Consider the following 18,303-nt stretch of genomic DNA (forward strand, 5'->3'; position numbering starts at 1 on the left):
ACACCTATATGGAGTAAGAGTTACAGTCGACTTCCTCAAACATAGTTACAAGGATTACATTGTCCCAAGCAAACTGTGTTGTGAAACCCCGTTAATGTATGATTAGAGTTACTGAATGTGCTTTCAATAGATCTCATGACATGAATGGCATATAGAAATTGAAGTTACAAGAATTTAAAGTTACAATAGCTATAATCTCTCGAGACAGACTTTCGACTTGCATCGAAAATCTGTCGGCAAGCTCTGTGAAAAGGAGTGTAACAGCGCTCGCACACATGCTGCGCTTTACCCGATCAAAAATGAAGTGAACATGACCGGTGTGTAGTCTATACTTAACCATTTTCAGCGTATAGCTGTTATTGTTGTTATCACATTGAGTGCCACAGCGCTTCAGTAAAATTGTCTGGAGCCTGTGCCAGATTCACTTCCATTCAGTTGAAAACAGCTATAGAATTTTTTCTATTAGGGCTATATGGACAGGGCTGGACTCTAATGAAACATTGGACACTCCTGCTTCTTTCAAAGAAGAAATTTTGTTTCTAGACAGTTCCATTATGAAATGACAGCCTCTGAAAGAAGAGCACTTTCAAGGGTTTTCTGCTGTCTTTTTTTACTTTTCAAGATAAAGTCACTTTTATGAATACTTTTTGCACTCATGATTATTATTACTCTAGCTAATATTTTCTGATGTAGTGACATGGTGTAGTTCTGTGCAGCCTGCGTGCCCCACCCCCCTCTCCCCCCCTCTCCCCCCCTGAGCTGCAAACTCCTCCCCACACGCACACAGTCTATTTTCGGAGCCTCCGTTTTTGCGCCGGGCGGCTGACGGCGGCTCCCGGGCGGATCCCAGCGTGACAAGGAAATGCCAAACGGGACTGCAGGAAAAGGTTTGGCCGTTCGGCGTCGGGTGCTGCCTTTCTGGCGGGTAATCGTGTGGAGAAACTATATGCAGACAGATAGACAGAGGCAGAGGAGCTCAGTTGTGGGCGCGGATCGCAGCCAACTGTCAGCTGCAGACAGAGCAATCTATATGGCTCTGGCTGCAGCATGCATCGGGTTCTCTTTGATCACGGCTTTCTCCTGCACAAAGTAAAGGATCTGAGCGCCAAGGTTTTAAGGTGGCGCAGCCGCCGTGTAGATTTTTAAGGTGGCGCCGTGTGATCCCTTGAAGGGATTCATGCTCACTGGCTGGGTACGACCTTAAACAGCAGAATTATGGAATAATATGAATTACGATATTGGGACGTCCACAGACGTCCTTGGCACTTCTCGTTACTTTTTTTTAGGACGTCCACAGACGTCCTTGGCACTCAATGTGTTGTTTCATAGCGACAGACGGATTTGAGAGCGACACGCAGGGAGCGGAAAATAAATCCATTAATGGGCAGAGCCGGTCTGTTGGAGCCAATGGCAGAGCTTGCAGGGAGCAGAAAGGGGTTTTCTTCCGCTGCCGACGGCGCCTCTTGAGTTCCTGTTACACCACATTGAAACGGGGCTCCTGCCCCCAGAGGTTAGAGAGAGAACAAATATTTTTTGTTTAACCGATGGGTTCCCAGATTGTAATAGCTATAGCCTTCACTCCAGACACACACACTGTCTAAAGCTCAATGTCCACCAGACTGCGGTATGGCTCTGTGGGGCTCCGGTACCACTGCTGAAACAGACTCTCGCCCATCTTAATAGGTGGGCATCATATTCGGTACAGCAAAAATAGGCACCTGTTCTATTTTTCGTCAGATCCCGCATGCGTCTGACAAGATGACATGTGTGTGGGTCTGTTCAGGCAGCTGGTGGACATATAGGCCTTAACTCCGATAGCCTGATTTTTGCATGTGGACTGCACAACCGACAAAGAGCCACAACTTTAGCGAACTGTAAAATCGACATGAATGAGTACATTCTAACCTGACAGACCCCCCAACACACACGCACGCAAACACACACACACACACACACACACACACACACACACACACACACACACACACACACACACACACACACGGACGCTGACAGTCTGATATCTGAGGTATGCAATGGAGGTAAACACAGCTAAACTGCTCCACTGTACAGTGCTGCCCCGCATCCTCCATTCCAGCTGTGATATTACAGAAGAGATGCTCTGGGGCTCTGAGGTTTCACTTGTCAGCCCCAAACCAAACTGCTGTTGGAACACACGCACGCACGCACAGAGATCAGCAAAGGTCCTGTTTGGATGTGGATGTGGGTGCAACACACACGCGCGCACACATGCACGCTTGCACGCACGCACGCACGCACGCACACACACACACACACACACACACACACACACACACACACACACACACACACACACACACACACACACACACACACACAGGCTACACAGCAGTGTTGCTGCTGTCAGTAGTACAAGCACACACACACAGTAGTAGGACTGGACCCGAGTATTCATTTATTTGGATATTCTTCCAAATAATATATGGATATGGGTTGGTATGTATTTTTTTTTCTTATATTGGCTTGTGACTGGTTTTGTGATCATTTTGTGCCATGTGACTCAAGGTCTGACCTCTAGAGGGCAACAGCGCTGTCATGTTGTCTAGTGTTTCTCCGACGGGGTAAACAAGACCGATGCTGATGTTGTGTTTGAGCATGCTTCACTGGAACCTGGGAATCTAACTGTTTCAAAAAGTCATAATTTTATAAACACAAAGCTGAGGCTCCTTTAAGCTAATGTTACTGACCGGCCGCTGTATCCGGTTCTTCCTGTGTGTTTACAGTCCAACTAGCAACAGCACTACAAAGGAAACATGAAGCTAACAGATGAGCTGTTTGACAGCATTATTTCGCAACTTCCTACAGTAGGAACGCTATTATCCAGATTTTCTTCAACCATGCCGACAGATTCATGCGAATCGAAAATCATTATCCAGATTGGCCAGACTAGGCCTACTGGTTTGTTTGAAATTGTTCCTATGCGATTTGTTTGCTTTCAGAGATCAATTTATTATCGACTTTTAGTTAACTTATTATCTCTTTTTTACGTGGATTAGTCAGATTATTTAAATGTTTCCAGATTGCGTTTCCTCTTGCTTCTGTAATCGCAGAGATGTAGTCCACTTTAGCATTTCTTAAGTCTTTAGTAACCCGATGCCTTAGTCCCTTATACCAACACAGTCTCACAGACAATTGTAAAATAGCAACGTTTTGGACCAACGTTGCTATGTTACAATTTCGGCTCCAAAATTGTAAAATGGTAACGTTCTGAGATTTTAGGGTTAGGGTAGGTTTTACAATTTTTCTGGAGATCGGGTTGCTTATACAGGGCCATGTCAGTGCTGCTCAGAGAAGTTTTTAGAGCAGTTTTGAGTGCTCTTTGTTTCATAAGTTTACGGATTGCCACATTTAGCCATGGTAGAGATTGTTTTCTGTTAGAGCACTTGCACGTTTTGATAAACTTGGCGACAATCGCATCCACCATCAGTGTAGGAATTTAGCCAGGGGCAAGGGGAAAAATGCCCCCAAGAAATCTCAGAATGTCCCTAAAAACCATGATCCAGGCGCAAAAATTACCCCCAATATTTTGATAATTTCATTTTCATTCAATTAATTTAATTTCCATCTCTAACAGACACTCAGCACCTGCAACCTGGTTGCCAGAAGACGGCGACAAAGAACACACTCACCAAAACAGCGCTGTTGTTCACACTATATGCTTTAGCAAATGTATGCACTAGTTACTATTTTTTAAAGTGCGACCACAATTGTGTAAAATGCCCTTAGTTTTTAGACAGTGGGGGCAAAAGTTGCTCCCAAAATATTTTGTTTTTATTTCCTACACTGTCCACCATACTCATGAACTCATTACAACATGTATTGGAATCGTTGTCATTCCGCACGTTGCCCCAATGCACCCCTCTAAGTCATTTTCCAGATATTCCAAATCACACTTGGGTATTCCCTGAAAATGTTAATTAAATGTATTGCTGTCAGAGAAGCATTTTTTAGACAGCTTCCTCACAGCCAGGATCATGTTGTGATCAGAGAAGCCTGTTAAAATAGTGCACCTTTGTTCTTCTTTCTTCCTTATTGGAGAAGATCAGGTCAATTAGTGTTTGAGTAGATTTAGTGGTAGGCAGGGGCGGTTTTAGCATCAGACCTTTGAACCCCTAGGGGGGTCCGGGGGCATGCCCCCCCGGAAGAAAATTTTGTACAGTTTCAAGTAAAAATGGATCAAGCTGGTGCACTTTGAGATCAAAATGAAGAGACTAGATCTATGAAGAACTATACACATCAATATCTTCTTTACCGTTCTGTGGTTTTACAGCAATGAAAAAATAATTGTTTCCCTATATATACTATATATATTCTGCATACAGGTTACTTATGGTAGAATTATGCTTGCATACATAATACCAAAATCACTTCAGGGGAGTTTCAAGTAAAGTAACATTTTGCTTTGTAGGCAAAACAAAAGTAAAATTAAATCAAAATGGAACTTCCTAACTTATTGGCTGGAATAAAATTCCGACAAGATAATAATATACTGTAAGCACTAAAGCAGGAGTTTGCAGTCAACTAGTTGAAATTAATATGTGGCAGTATTTGTGGGGGTCAAAATCTATATAGGGTGTACCACCACAAATAGATCAGTGTATGGGAAACACTGACTATTAAATTGTGTGACTAGAAAGACACCAATAAATCTGAGAAAATGTACTTTAATTTTGAACAACAGCACTACAACGGTGGCATTACAAATGGTATTATGAAATTATTGTGGGGAAAAACAAGAATGCCACTTTTTTTCATGAACTTTAACTCATTGAGTGCCAAGGACGAGTATAGTCGTCAATTCGAATAGTAACGTAGAGTGCCAAAGACGACTAAAGTCGTCAATTGCGTTTTTTGACGGTGGGACGTGGATCAAAGCCTCGTGCATCTTCTGTAAAAATATTGTAGCTATTGAAGGTGTATAACCTATTTTATGGACCCATTAGGTGGCGACAGTGCTCTCCAGATTAGAGAAAGTTGAGGAAAAAAAGCAGAAAAAGCCCCGTGATGAAAGAGAAACCGATGCATGAGCCAGAGCGGCACAGATTGCTCTGGCTGCCTGGAGCCAATGTTAGCTGCGAACAGCAGTCAATCCGCTCCCACAAATGAGCCCCTCTGTCTCTGCTGCATCGTTTCTCCACACGATTAGCCACCAGAAAATAAAACCAAAGCCAAACCATTCTCATGAGAATGGTTTGGCTTTTCAGTGTCGCGCTGGGAGCCGGCGCACAAGGCTGAGCGCTCCGAAAATAGACTGGGTGCAGCGCACTTTGAAACGCGCAGCAGAAAGCCTATAATCGGACGCAGCTTCATCCCAGCTCACAACCGAAACCCCAGAAACACAGACGAACGCGAGCCCGATCCAGACTCCCCCGACGAGCGGCCGCCATCCGAACGTGGATCCGTAAGGCAGCAGAGCCTGCCATAGCAGGCAGCAGAGACTCGCCTGACACACGCAGCAGCCAGCAGAGCGAGCAGAGCCACCAGAGACACTCCCACGGAGGAGGAGTTTGGAGTTGAGGGGTGTGTGGGTGCTGTTCAGATGTTTCAGGTCAGGAAATATTAGCTTCAGAGTCAGTGAATGTGCTTGAAATGCTTCATTTCACAAAAGGCTGAATATCTCAGCTTCTAATTTGAAACGCCTGTTTTTGCTGAAAACAACCTATCTTCTCCGGGTCATAACTAAAGAACGGAAAATGGTATCAATAAACTTTTTTTTGCTGATGATACAATAGAGTCTCCTCGTTCTTTGTGCGTGTTCGGTGTTTACATAGTAATATCACACAATATTCTGTGGGCCTCGAGAAATCACTGAAAACGCTCTGAAACTCTGGCACTGGGAGCGTCCGTTCTCCAAAAGTGGCTGGCACTCAATGAGTTAAGCAGAAAATTAAAAAATAGTTTTAAAGCAAAAATAAATAATAAATAAAGATAATTTTAACAGAAACTGCTACTAATGACCACCATGGATTTGGAGAGAAAAAAAAAAAAAAATTTTTTTTTTTTTTTTTTGGGTGGGCTGAGACTATTTTTGGGTGGGCTAAAGCCCACCCAAAAAAGGCCTAGAACCGCCCCTGGTGGTAGGACCAGTGACTCTCTGGCAGAAGTCCAGTTTAACCATTACCATTTTAAGTTTCTCTCTCTCCGTCTTGTTAGCCCAATCTATGTTCAAATCACCAAATATGTGATTTTAACATACTGACTGATATGTGAGGTCACATGATCAGTATGGTTTTTATCAGACCTAATAGGCAGAATCATGACTACACACACACACACACACACACACACACACACACACACACACACACACACACACACACACACACACACACACACACACACACACACACACACACACACACACACACACAGATGGGCATACAGATAAATGTATAAGCATAGGTACATGTATACAGACTGAATCATGGGCACACATGAACACAATACATACAAACAAACACACACACACACACACACACACACACACACACACACACACACACACACACACACACAGGCCTGCACACATGAGAACACAGACCTGTCAGGACACACACACACGGGTATAGGACACAAGCTATAGAAGAACATGCAGAATACTCAAATACAGGAGCATGGGTACACAATGGAAGTACAAAGTAAACACACACACACACACACACACACTTAGCGGTGTTGCTGCTGTCAGTTTACCCAAATCGCTACTGGAACCTCTCATCACTAGCACCACACAGGCTGCTTCAGCTAGCAGAGGACAGATGCTGTGTAGGTGTGTGTGTGTGCGTGTGCGGGTGGGTGGGTTGGTTGGAACGTGCATGTGTGTGTGTGTGTGTGTGTGTGTGTGTGTGTGTGTGTGTGTGCGTGTGCGTGTGTGTGTGTGTGTGTGTGTGTGTGTGTGTGTGTGTGTGTGTGTGTGAGAGAGAGAGATAGTGTAGGAGTGAGTGAAGAGTCCGCCTGGCAGAAGCAGGATGGGCTAGTTTAGCTCAGGGCCACTGTGCTACACACACACACACACACACACACACACACACACACACACACACACACACACACACACACAGACACACACACACACACACACACACACACACACACACACACACACACACACACACACACACACACACACACACACACACACACACACACACACACACACACACACACACACACAGCTGCTTGCCTCCCAGTCATCTCTGCTCTCTCCCTCTCTGCTCCACAGTGGCCTCCCCTCAGTAAATAACACCATTCATTATCTGCATGCAGCCCTGAAAGCCGCTCCTCGGAATAGATTGGTGTGTTGGTGAATACAAGCAGAGCACAGTCCATGTGTCTACCTATAGGGCCACCAGCTGCTGGCACTAAAACCTGCTCACTCTTTACTGTTTTCTACTTTTCTTTCTTTACTCCAGCTGAAGGTTTTCAGACCGTTATTTCTGTCATTTCAGTATGACAGCATGAAGCCCATAACATACTGTCATTTCAAAAGTGCACACAGTAATTTCTCTGAAATTATTTTTCTGAATCCTTAAAAAAATGACATTTTGGAGGTACTATGTATTGATCAAATAGCATCAATGTGTGTTGTTCACCACAATATTTGTTTTCATATTTCGAGTGAAAAACAACTACAACAACAACAACAACAAACATGCTCACAGTATACCCAGTTCCTTTCATAAAGTACAGTATTACAACTTCTTGACTGATTCTACATTTTGTAGTTTTGCAGCCGGAAATAACAATGTATGAAATTGACGTTTTTCTGGTCAATAACCTACACAGAATACATCATGGTTAAAACGGTCTGAAAATTGAATCGAGAAACATGATATTTAGATATTTAGATCTGTTTCAGGTATATAGTTTCAATACTAACAATCTTGCTAACCATAAAGGACGAGTTTGTGGATAATAATGGAAGAAAGATAGTGACTTTTTCTGATTATTCTCGGTAGGCCCTGTTATATTTGTACTATGTTGTAAACGGAGTCCACAGCACAAGAATTTCACACGTGATACTACGTAATAAAAATCTTGAATCTTGAATCTTGAATCTTGAAGGCTCCTAAGTGGAGCATAGGGCCGCAACCACACTATGCCAAGGGGCTCCGGGCAGTCTTCCTCATACAGAGGAAGACTGAGATTGCAGTTTCTGTAGCAAGTGGGTTTGTATGGGGTGGGTTCGACAGTATAATAGCCTCTGATACCTTACTGAAACAATTTGAGTGTGTGTAACAGAGTTGAAGTGGTCAGTTTAAACCTCTCATGGTAATGATACTCTGCTTTGATTGAAGAAAGTGATTGGTTCATTCAGTAGTGAGGCTGTCCAGCCACAACACATGTAGCTTTGATACTATAGGGCTGGGCGATACATCATATAATATTATATAATATATGATATATCTGATATATCTTGATATATATAATATATCAGACTAGATATATGGGATGCTGGTTATTTTAATACTGTGAAATAACTTCAAATGTTACCATTTTCTGAGCTCATCAGCCTCTTCTGGCTGTGTAAAATGACAATGTTGGGCTTTATGTGCTCATCATATCACATTACTTACATTACATTGATTACTAATAATCAAATTACAAATGTATTTATTTATTTCAAAATATGAAAATATTGCCACATTATGGATATCGAAGTGGATATACATATAAGTAGAATCTAAAGTCTTACTAAGTTATAGTCCCTTACTAACATAAATGACACCTGTAATAGACAAAAAAAAAAAAAAAGTATGTTGTGTAAATTTATTTTCCCTTATTTTGACCATGGATAGCAGCTGATATGTTGTTTCGGTCAGTCTCTTGTATTTGGGGTTCTGACCTTCCCTCCCTGTGGCCCTCTTCTCGTCCCCCATGGCAAACACAATAGTTAGTGGAAAGATAAATATGAATGGGAGCGAGCTGCGTCGGGGCTCCCCATGAATTTTTCATCTGCTGCAGAAATGCGTTGGTGCGTTGGAAACTGTTAAGGCATGTGTGTGAAGGTAAAGTCAGAAGGCGCAGTGGGGCGATGGCACAGTTACAGTACAAATGCTCAAGTGCTGCGACAGGAAACGCACAGACATACGCTGATATTATACTGTGTAGAGGGAAAATGATCTCTTGGCTATGTGTGAGTGTACTGTATACAGTGTGTGTGTGTGTGTGTGTGTGTGTGTGTGTGTATGCAGCAGAGACTGCTGGATGTGAACTGTGAAGTATGCGCGGCAGTGCATACTGTATGCATGTTTCCATTTCGATTCGTGCACGTTTTAAAGAGGCCCCTCCCCTTTCATTCCACCACTTGCGTCAGAGGTGACGGCATAGGTGAGCGGTCAGACAGTAATAGGTGAGATATCCATGTGCAGGGGAGGGGACACACATGCACACGCACACACACACACACACACACACGCGCCCGCCCACACACACACACACACACACACACACACACACACACACACACACACACACACACACACACACACACACACACACAGGTTGATGTATCTGAAAGCACAGAGATCAGTAAAGGTCCTGTTTCATGACAGAGGTCGCAGTGGTTAGGTAGGCACCCTCTCTCACTCAGTGTGTGTGTGTGTGTGTAGGTGTGTGTGTGTGTGTGTGTGTGTGTGTGTGTGTGTGTGTGTGTGCGTGCGCATGCGTGCGTGCGTGTGTGTGTGTGTTGACAAGGGGTCAAGCTCATTTGTAAGCTGTCAAACAGAGATGCTCGGACAGAGATCAAGAGTAGCACATGGGGGCTAGTCCAGCTCTCCAGGGGAAATGGATTCTGTTTGATGTTCTGGAGAAGGAGGGAGGGATGGGAGGGGGGGAGAGAGGTTTGGGGTAGAGGGGTAGAGAGCGAGAGAGAGAGAGAGAGAGAGAGATGGACATGGGGGGTGGGAGGGGCTGGGAAGAGAGAAGTTGGACAGATGAATAAGGGGAGATCAACACTTTGAGAGCAGGTAAGGGAACACAGACTTGACTAATGGCTGCCAAGAAAATGAGGCTTCAAGCTGAAGGGAGGTGGGAGGAGAGAGATGAGCGGCTTCTCTGGCCTGGCTTTCACTGCTCATACTCGTCTGAGTCTTAATGCGTGTGTATGCACAGACCAGCCAAGCTCTCATTATTTCCAAAGCTGTGAAGAGTAAGCTGGGTGAGCGGAGTGCACCACAAAGGGAATGAATTATGTGAAATCTGGGCAAAGTCAAAACGTCTCGCTTTGTAGTGGATATGATCTGTTCTGCATGGGATGGATCTCAACATTACCATTACCGTCTCCAAATCTCAGCCAAGTGTTGTTTGCACTGTACGTTTTCCTCCTCAAATACTGTACAGATCAATGACTTCTGTAATATCACATCCATTAACTGATGAGACTCACATGACTATTATTTACCATTTGCTATATATTAGTGATGCGCGGGCCGCAGTTATAACCGCGGGCGGGCCGGATCATAAAAATAAACATTCTGATTAATAGCGGATGGGTTGCGGGCGGTTGAAACAATGTATCATTAATGAGGAAAAATAATATTAATTACGTTCTCTAGTCTATGAACGTATTTTAAGCTACATTTTTCGTCAGGCACATTCTTAGTCGCCAATTGTAGATTCCCCAAAGGACCCACGGCCGTAAACCAAACAATAGCCATGTGCTAGGTCGGTAGGCTCCACTTTTCGTCCATATATGGTCAATGATGTCATCCTCAATAAGGAGTCTCCGCTGAAGACGTGTTTGAAGAGAAGACGTGTTCGTATTTTCCCATACAATGAGGCTATCAAGTTAACTAAACTTAAAGCTATAGCGTTAGCCGAGTAAGCTACATGAGGGCAAGTGGTGGGCTGGACATAATACAGCATGGAAGTTTATTTGGAGTCTTGGACTGCAGCGATCGCACCAATGGCAGCAGAAACCGTAAGTTCACTCCTTTTCTAGCATTTTCTAGCGTTTATAGCGTCGGGTGCATGGTGGGTGCGGATCTATAAATAGTATGAAATAATTTGCGCGGATTTATGGCGGGCGGACGGTTCATGCATACACGCGGATTAGGATGGCATAAAAGCTCATCCGCGCATCTCTACTATATATATACATTTGATATATATATATATATATGTGTGTGTGTGTGTGTGTTCAATATATCACAAATTCAAAATGATAGCATGTTATTCTTCTGTAGTAATCACAAATGAGACAACAAAATAAACAGACATGTAATTCTGCACAGTTAAACTTTATTGTGAAGCCAGTACAGTATCAAATCATATTGAGATAAGCACATCCTCCCATCCCTGTCATTCACAATTACATTCAATTACACATTCAAGTTTTAATTACAATTATATTCATGTGTACAGTACCTTCAAGTTTTAATTACAATTACATTCATGTGTACAGTACCTTCAAGTTTTAATTAAAATACATTCATGTGTACAGTACCTTCAAGTTTTAATTAAAAATACATTCACATGTACAGTACCTTCAAGTTTTAATTAAAAATACATTCACGTGTACAGTATCTTCAAGTTTTACTTAAAAATACATTAATGTGTACAGTACCTTCAAGTTTTAATTAAAAATACATTAATGTGTACAGTATCTTCAAGTTTTAATTAAAAATACATTAATGTGTACAGTACCTTCAAGTTTTAATTAAAAATACATTCACGTGTACAGTATCTTCAAGTTTTAATTAAAAATACATTCACATGTACAGTATCTTCAAGTTTTAATTAAAAATACATTCACGTGTACAGTATCTTCAAGTTTGAATTAAAAATACATTCACGTGTACAGTATCTTCAAGTTTTAATTAAAATTACATTCACGTGTACAGTATCTTCAAGTTTGAATTAAAAATACATTCATGTGTACAGTATCTTCAAGTTTTAATTACAATTATATTCATGTGTACAGTATCTTCAAGTTTGAATTACAATTACATTCATATGTACAGTATTTTCAAGTTGTAATTACAATTACATTCACGTGTACAGTATCTTCAAGTTTTAAGTGTTTTTATGACAAATGGATAAATCTGCTGGTTATAGAGTAGCCTAATTGCCTTCGTACTAAAAAGTTGCAATGCAATAGTAAGAATAATTAGGAAATGAATTTGCATTAAAAAAATCTATTTTTACTTGCTTTTCATTTTGTTGTTTCAAGTTTGACTAATTATTTTTTCTTTTTAATATTGCCCCTCTCTAAACTTTAAACTGGCATTTCTGCTTTATTAAGCATACTGAGAGTGACAGTAATAAATGAGGAAGGAGGGCAGTCAGATGTAACCATGGCCATGAAACATATTCAAACCAATATCATTAAAGATATCTAGTAACCTCAGTCCACTCAACCACTAGGACAGCAGAATCTGTGTTTAGATCATGAAGCCTCGCGTTTACAGCAACCTTTTTAGGTCAGAGTATTGACTATCATTCCTCAGTCTAACTGATTGGTCCCACCAAGTCCGTCTGCGCAGCGTTCTGGCTGCGCCGCGGCTTTGCTCCGTCCTCCGCATGGCAGCATGTCCCACCGCACACGTTTCAGAAGCAGAGCGTTTCCGACCACTGCCTGGCAGCTGGATGCAAGATCGCGTGGGATTTATGAGATTGCGTGATACTGTGTGTACAATGGGGTGGATATAAAGAGCACAACACACAAACAACGCAGTCTGTCGTTGACTTGCTTTTGATTTAATCATTTATTTTCCTTTGATTTTTGTGCTTCTACCATGGGTAAGTAGGCTGAAATTACAGTATTTCACGCCAAAATGGCCCCGAAGGTCCCTGAGGGCCCCCTTTGGCCCCAGAAGGCCGCCTTTGGCCTCTGAGGCCCCCGAAGGTCCCTGACGGCCCGTTTGGCCTCTGAGGCCCCCTTTGACTGCTGAAGACCCCTGAGGGCCCAAGAAGGACCCTGAGGGTCCCTTTGACCCGTGAGTGCGCCTGAGGGCCCCTTTGGCCCACAAAGGCCCCTGAGGGTTCCTTTGGCACCTGAAGGCCCACGAAGGCCCCTGAGGGTCCATTTGACCCCTGAGGGCCCCGAATTACACATACATCGCAATAGCAAATACTCTGAGGGAGGAGGATGCCCTAAAATGGTTGCTGTACGTGTTAGTTCATTTGAGACATGGAAGTCATACCCTAGCCGTAGCTGTAACCAGCTCTCAACCGCTGATTGGATCATCATTCACCAATCACAGCCATTCTCACAATAAGGCGGTCCGTTTAAATACGGCCTCCTCTCACTCTGATCTTTGCTCCACTTATGCTGCTTCAGACCGCTGCTGCTGGCAATTGCTTTGCAGCCTCCACCTTTCTAGCTGAGTCTGCATGGCTCAAAGGCTAATCATGTATTCTAGCTCAGAGTCTGCATGGCTCAAAAAGTTGAACATGTATTCCATGTCTTGCTTAGGCTCCCTCTGTTACTCACTATGGCTTTCAATTAATCTGGAATCTTGTATCCCCATGGGGGATTTTGCTGCACTCCCTCTTTGGCGTAGCTTGCTGCTGGGCCTATTCAGGGAGGAGCATCTTCTGTAAAGAACAGAGCATTCAATGCCAAACATAACTGTATGTCCATGTATGATGAGTAGGGCTGGGTTAAAAAAATAGATTCTCTGATTTTTAATCGTTTTCTTTTTTTTTTAAATAAACATAGGCTATAATATTATAGGCTGTGTGTGGTAGTTGAAAGAAACATAGTTTCAAGTTGACGTTTATTTATGTTTGTAGTTTAAACAAAAACATAAATACTGTAGGCTACATAAATGGAAATGTTTGATCATTAATATCTACTTTTAGAAATGATATAGGCTGAAATCAAATCACTGTGCATAATTGTGAAAGTGTCTTTATTGACAGATGAAAAGGCTGTTATTTACCCTTTGTCACCACCTGGTGAGTAAATATGTGTAACTAAAACCATTAAAATTGACAACTTTTTTCCCCCATGTATCTACCGGTCCTTGGCGCAAAAAAGGTTGGGAACCCCTGTGTTACATAACTGGACAATCATGTAATTCAGGTTACAGCTCAAAAAACATGTTTTAGTATCACTAACCAAATCGATATTAAAATTAATCGAATCCGAATCGAATCGAATCGGGATTAATCGATTCGGGACCTTGTGAATCGGAATCGAATCGATTCTTGAAATTTGAACCAATACCCAGCCCTAATGATGAGAGTGTTGTTGAATGAACTAAAGACTGATGGCAGAGGAAAGGACAGAGGCAAGTGGGAGCTGTTTATCTGTGATCAATCATGCACCACTGTGACCTGTGTAGCTGGTGTGGGCTCATATAGTGTCATGATGTGTTCTTTTCATATAGTCCAGTCTTTGTCTTCTTTTTCGCCGGACCCCCGTCCCCAATACGACAATTAGCAAGCAGCTAGTGAACTTCCAGAAAGGGTTTCTGCGAAATAGTGTACTTACATAATGATTAATCGATTCATTGTGGTTTGCAAACTTTTTTTATGTACCCCTTGAGCTGTTTTGTCATGCCAATAGTACCCCCTCACTCATGCATGTACTTTGTACCGCAGAGAAAACACGTTTGATCCGCAAACGTACAAGTCAATCCATACATAATTTATTTTTCACTGAACTGCCGGTTTGGGGTTGGCCTCTTTTTTCCCCTCTTCTCACCGGGCTCCCTTAAACCTGAATCTGGAGTGCCACGTACCATTAACCCCCTCTTGTCAACACACGCACGCACGCACATACATTTGTATGGGAATCACTGGATTAGGCTAATTGATTGCTAATGTGACTGATCGGTCGGCGAGGAAATGTATTAGAATTTCCATCCCTACTCTAGAAGCTGTTGTAATTTCTTTCCTGCCATAACTTTACAGGGAACTGTGAAGGTAGGATCCTGGCCACCATCACGCCATCATCACACCTTCAACAGAGAGAGAGAGAGAGAGAGAGAGAGGTGTAGATAGAAACGTCTCATGTTGAATATGACGAATGGAAAGCAGAGGTGAGGAGAGGAGTGTCATATTCACAGGGCCTTTCCTCATCGACCTCTCTCATTCCCCATCTGTCTGTTCATCATCCTCTCTGCCAGCACCTCTTCCTCATCTCTGCTCCCTGCTTTTTCCTCCATCAAACTTTCTTTAGTACTGTCTTCCTTTCTCTATCCATCTCTCCCTCTCTCTCTCTCTCTCTCACTCTGAATCCCATCCCGTCTCATTCTCACCTCTCAAACTCTCTCCCCTCCGCTCTCTGTCTCCTCCTCCGCCCCACATCCATCCTATTCTACCTTTGTTGGCATGACTGATTGTCTGCGGCTGAAACTGGGCCGATCCTCCGCGCCACGTTGCCTAGCAAGTCTCCCCCAAATAGCCGGCCTCTATGTGCATTGATCAGCACACGTTGCGTGGAGATAATCGGTGGGCGTGAGCAGGTTCTGAAAGACGACGGGTCCGTGCTTGTGTTTAAATGAAGCTGATCCGAGCCGGTTTTAATCAGCGGCGCGGAGGACGCTTAATCAGGCAGTATTTTGATGGATTGGCCAAATGGGAAAGCCATTCATCAAGTCAATTACACATTCATCACAAGCTCGCGCGCACATTTTGGAGTAAGACGCGAGGAGGGGTTCCACTTTGTTCTTGGAATGAATAGTAAGAGGCATTATGTAAAACCCTCTTATCCATGGCAATGAGACTGTGAGTTATTGTACAATAAAAGACGGTTCTGTTGAAGGATGTTGATCAGCCATTTGTGAGTTTTACAAAGACAGATTCTTGAAGTGGCTCCATTTGTTCAATGCTGGCTCCGTTTCACCGTGGGAATTATTCAAGGGTGATGTGTTGTAAAAAGCTTATAAAATCCATTGATTGCCATGTTTATAAAGCAGAGCTCTGAACAATGCATGCGAGTCTGTGTAAATTAACGCCCACAGTGTAGACATGATCGATATTTAAATATTGATGATCATATTCCCTTGCCTTTAATGTGCACTGTATGGGTCATATTATTTGAATAACCTACGAAGGCAGTTAGCTTTGAGGTCACAACAGGTGAACAACTATTCCCACAAACCTCTGGCAGTTCCTATCAATAAATCATTCATGCAACTGACAAGCTCTCAAGTTGTCAGGAAATCAGGGATGAAATATGAATGAAGAAAACTATGGTGAGAGAAATGATAGTGTGCAAATGAAGGCATGCATTGTTATGAGCTTGTTTGTGGTGATAAACAACACATTTTCATCACCGCGCCGCTCTGCGCTTTCGCCAAATGAGATGAATAATTAAGAGTGCGAGGAGATAACTGGAGGTACGCTGTTCAGGTAAATTATGTGCATCTGTTTGTCTACGCTTCACATTTGTTCTGTAAAAGAAAATCTACTTCATGCATGCTTTATCATGCATTAAAAAGTTTGAGAAATCATAGTGTGTTGTACAGAAAGGGGGTATTCATTTTTACCTGAGTAATTCTTGTTTGAGTAAATCTTTCTCGCAGCCAGCAACCAGAGAACAAAAATTAAGACTTAGCTTTAGTTTACTGTTGTGTTTTCAGTTTTCAAGCAGAAAATAAACCCTGAACTCAACTCAGGCAAGTTTAATTTCATGGATATTTTTGTAGGAGTAACAATGGAGGAGACTATGAGAACTGAGGACACAAGTCATCATGATCATTCATATAAAAGGGATTAAGTGGGCTCTGTTTGTTTGTTTCAATTTTGGCCCACATTGGATGATGTCATCAGCGAATGACATCAATGATGATGTCATAGGCATTGTGACATCATCAGTGATGCGAAATTGAGCAATTCTGCGCTGCACATGCCAATTAAATACAATAGGGCAGGCGAGGCCACGCAGCAGCCGAGGCTGAAGTTGAGCAATTGTGCGCTGTGTGACGTCACTTGAGCACTCCATGATGTGATCAGTGATGGTCATTCGAGCAATTGTGATATCAAGTGATGCGAAGTTGGCGCTGCGCATGCCAATAGAGCAGGCGAGGCCATGCAGCAGCCGAGCTGTGGGCGAGGCCATGCAGTGGCCGAGCTGCCTATGTGGCCGAGCTAGCAAGCCCGCGCAGCGGGCGAGCCTGGGGATCGAGTGCGCATAGCTACTATATTTCACAATAGTGTAACTAAGTAGTCTTATTTAACATTACGGGCCCTATCGTCGTCAAGCGCTATCTGCTTTTTGTGCTTGTTCCCCGGTTTGCTCGCATAACACCGTTTCTATCGTCGGATGAGCGCAGACTGCCGTTTTGCGCTCCGGCTGTGATAGCAGGCACTCTTGCGCAGGTTTTTCCGCCTCAGCGCAGCTGTGGGTGTGCCGTATGCTAAACTAGGCATGGCTGCACTAAATCCTCACATTTACTATCATCCCTATGCGTGCAACTCTTTGTGCTAAGACCTCTGAAAAGCGCAAAAATACCCTGCTGCGCGTGAACGCACCATTATCCACTGCTGCTCAGTGCAGTGCAGCGGAAATCATATGTCATCATATGTCATTACGCATGGATGTCCAATTAAAATACAAATGCCAGGACATCAAATTCTGCTGCTAAAATTGGGGAACAGCAGATTATTCAGTGAGGCAATCAACTATTATTCACTGAAAAACTTGTATCACATGTAAAGACTTTGGAGAAAACTGTTGCGCCTTTGTTTGTCCCTTGTTCTAGTTTGGCTGCAGGTGCGGTGGTCCAGAGAATATGTAGGAAAGCTGACAGAATGGACTCGCTCACTGCATAATAATTTAAGGAAGACTCCTTAGACTGAGACTTGCAAGAATATAATTTTCTTTTATTTACCCTTAAAGTGCTCGGTGCTCATAGTGAAAATAAAAAATCAAACGTTTCGGTCCTGGGACCTTCGTCAGTGCTTGGTATCAGATACCAAGCACTGACGAAGGTCCTAGGACCGAAACGTTTGCTTTTTTATTTTCACTATGAGCACCGAGCACTTTAAGGGTAAATAAAAGAAAATTATATTCTTGCAAGTCTCAGTCTAAGGAGTCTTCCTTAAATTATTATGCAGTGAGCGAGTCCATTCTGTCAGCTTATCACATGTAAAGAGCCACAAACATGCTGCTGATATTGTTTCTGTACCCCCTCTCTCTCCCTCTCCCCAAAACCTCAAGCACACACACACACACACACACACACACACGCATACACACACACACACACACAAACACACGCATACACACACACACACACACACACACACACACACACACACACACACACACACACACACACACACGCACACACACACACACACACA

Source organism: Poromitra crassiceps, assembly GCF_964638095.1.
Source record: "Poromitra crassiceps genome assembly, chromosome: 2".
NCBI lineage: Eukaryota > Metazoa > Chordata > Actinopteri > Beryciformes > Melamphaidae > Poromitra > Poromitra crassiceps.